The sequence below is a fragment of the Protomyctophum bolini genome, assembly GCF_963924005.1.
Source record: "Protomyctophum bolini genome assembly, chromosome: 11".
NCBI lineage: Eukaryota > Metazoa > Chordata > Actinopteri > Myctophiformes > Myctophidae > Protomyctophum > Protomyctophum bolini.
In genome coordinates, this window is record NC_137872.1 from 2,064,427 (window position 1) to 2,068,342 (window position 3,916).

Sequence of the window (3,916 nt, forward strand, 5' to 3'; positions counted from 1 at the left end):
CATTACCTCCCAGGGAAGGAACTGGCATCCTGGTGACTCTTGGACTCCTGAACTGAACTGTAGTGGTGGACTATACTTACTGTACATACTATACTATAATAGTGTTGGCGGTGCGGACGGGTCCACACATGGACACATCTCATTAGCAGAAGACGCCTGCAGAGCGGCCAGCCCTCCCCCTCCGTTGGGGGGCTGAGGAGGGAGAGAGGCCCAGCCCAGACCACGCTTACGTTACACTGACTCCCTGCCAGTAAGTGACAGATTGTACTGTATAGACAGGTGTACTATCTACAGTATACTGTGTTGTTCTGTGTGTTGTGCTGATGCTGAATTACAGCATCACGTATATACAGTATGACCCATTAACCCATTTTGACCTGAGATCAGATTCTAACACACAGAAGAATGGTGGTTCTTTAACGCATTTTGACCTGAGATCAGATTAAAAAAATGTCTTAAATCCTGACGGTTTAAAAGAATAGCAGACCTACAAGCTCGTAGCGCGCCACCGAGTGGCGCGCTACGATCTTGTAGATCTGCTATTTTTCAATAGCTAAAGCATGACATAATGCCAACACCAAAAGGGGTTCCCGTTCAGAATGGGTATTAATATTGACAGATTAACAGTATATAGTTTGACAGGAAAGGGGGAAAGAGATCGGGGGGGGAAGACCCGCAGCAAAGGTCATCGGGGTCGGGACTCGAACAATGCGATGCTATTGTTTGAACAGCCAAAGTATAACATAATGACACAGATGCTTTCCCTGTTTGAATGGTTAACCCATTCTGACCTGAGATCAGATTCATACGAGGTTTCCACTGGACACACACACACTGGGTCTGATTAACCCATTCTGACCTGAGATCAGATTCATACGAGGTTTCCACTGGACACACACACACTGGGTCTGATTAACCCATTCTGACCTGAGATCAGATTCTAAAAATGTCAGTCGTTCTTCGATTTAAAAAAAATAGCAGACCTACAAGCTCGTAGCACGCCACTCGGTGGCGCGCTATGAGCTTGTAGATCTGCTATTTTTCAATAGCTATAACACCAAAATGGGTTCCCGTTCAGAATGGGAATAAGACTTCGAAGAATCAGGGCAGGTAAAAACAGAAAACATTAGATAAGCCTCGTAAACATTCATTGGTAAATGAAAGTGAGGCATTATGCTCATATATTACAGTGTTTTGGTACTGTACAGTAAGGTATAAGGATCAGAACTAAGTGACAGTTTTGATTAACCCCTCAGGGATTAAAAAAAAACAAAGAACAAAAAGTGCAGTACTAATGAAAGTGTAAGGTTCATCTATACCCTGTAACTACAGTAGTGGTGATGAGTGTAGAAAACACCAATTAGATTTGCTTTACAAATGTACTTATATTTTATAACCTTCAAAAAGTGCTTTGAGCTGGCAGGTTATAAAAGCTGGCAGTGCAGTCTAATGTTATGTTGCAATACGTGAATACAGCACACCTACAATATAGACTATATGCCAATTAGAACGCCAGAAATTCTAGTTTCAGGGAAGTTAAAAAAAAAGGGTTAGAAGAAGATAGAAACATTTATTTTGGGTTTTAACGAGGCTCTCGTAAAAAGCTCCAGTGTAGTGATTAGTGTAGTCTAGACGGGTGGGCTGTCAGTAAACGCTCTGTAAACAGGCTCATATAGCCGGGGTTACTGCTGTAACCAGGTAGTACATTTGTACTTCACAAACCCAGGATAAGAACTTGTTTCCATACAGCCGGGGTTACTGCTGTAACCAGGTAGTACATTTGTACTTCACAAACCCAGGATAAGAACTTGTTTCCATATAGCCGGGGTTACTGCTGTAACCAGGTAGTACATTTGTACTTCACAAACCCAGGATAAGAACTTGTTTCCATATAGCCGGGGTTACTGCTGTAACCAGGTAGTACATTTGTACTTCACAAACCCAGGATAAGAACTTGTTTTCATATAGCCGGGGTTACTGCTGTAACCAGGTAGTACATTTGTACTTCACAAACCCAGGATAAAAAACTTGTTTTCATATAGCCGGGGTTACTGCTGTAACCATTAGTAGTACATTTGTACTTCACAAACCCAGGATAACAACTTGTTTCCATATAGCCGGGGTTACTGCTGTAACCAGGTAGTACATTTGTACTTCACAAACCCAGGATAAGAACTTGTTTTCATATAGCCGGGGTTACTGCTGTAACCAGGTAGTACATTTGTACTTCACAAACCCAGGATAAGAACTTGTTTCCATATAGCCGGGGTTACTGCTGTAACCAGGTAGTACATTTGTACTTCACAAACCCAGGATAAGAACTTGTTTTCATATAGCCGGGGTTACTGCTGTAACCAGGTAGTACATTTGTACTTCACAAACCCAGGATAACAACTTGTTTTCATATAGCCGGGGTTACTGCTGTAACCAGGTAGTACATTTGTACTTCACAAACCCAGGATAAGAACTTGTTTCCATATAGCCGGGGTTACTGCTGTAACCAGGTAGTACATTTGTACTTCACAAACCCAGGATAAGAACTTGTTTCCATATAGCCGGGGTTACTGCTGTAACCAGGTAGTACATTTGTACTTCACAAACCCAGGATAAGAACTTGTTTTCATATAGCCGGGGTTACTGCTGTAACCAGGTAGTACATTTGTACTTCACAAACCCAGGATAACAACTTGTTTTCATATAGCCGGGGTTACTGCTGTAACCAGGTAGTACATTTGTACTTCACAAACACAGGATAAAAAACTTGTTTTCATATAGCCGGGGTTACTGCTGTAACCAGGTAGTACATTTGTACTTCACAAACCCAGGATAAGAACTTGTTTCCATATAGCCGGGGTTACTGCTGTAACCAGGTAGTACATTTGTACTTCACAAACCCAGGATAAGAACTTGTTTTCATATAGCCGGGGTTACTGCTGTAACCAGGTAGTACATTTGTACTTCACAAACCCAGGATAAAAAACTTGTTTTCATATAGCCGGGGTTACTGCTGTAACCATTAGTAGTACATTTGTACTTCACAAACACCCAGGATAACAACTTGTTTCCATATAGCCGGGGTTACTGCTGTAACCAGGTAGTACATTTGTACTTCACAAACCCAGGATAACAACTTGTTTTCATATAGCCGGGGTTACTGCTGTAACCAGGTAGTACATTTGTACTTCACAAACCCAGGATAAGAACTTGTTTCCATATAGCCGGGGTTACTGCTGTAACCAGGTAGTACATTTGTACTTCACAAACCCAGGATAAGAACTTGTTTTCATATAGCCGGGGTTACTGCTGTAACCAGGTAGTACATTTGTACTTCACAAACCCAGGATAACAACTTGTTTTCATATAGCCGGGGTTACTGCTGTAACCAGGTAGTACATTTGTACTTCACAAACCCAGGATAAGAACTTGTTTCCATATAGCCGGGGTTACTGCTGTAACCAGGTAGTACATTTGTACTTCACAAACCCAGGATAAGAACTTGTTTCCATATAGCCGGGGTTACTGCTGTAACCAGGTAGTACATTTGTACTTCACAAACCCAGGATAAGAACTTGTTTTCATATAGCCGGGGTTACTGCTGTAACCAGGTAGTACATTTGTACTTCACAAACCCAGGATAACAACTTGTTTTCATATAGCCGGGGTTACTGCTGTAACCAGGTAGTACATTTGTACTTCACAAACACAGGATAAAAAACTTGTTTTCATATAGCCGGGGTTACTGCTGTAACCAGGTAGTACATTTGTACTTCACAAACCCAGGATAAGAACTTGTTTCCATATAGCCGGGGTTACTGCTGTAACCAGGTAGTACATTTGTACTTCACAAACCCAGGATAAGAACTTGTTTTCATATAGCCGGGGTTACTGCTGTAACCAGGTAGTACATTTGTACTTC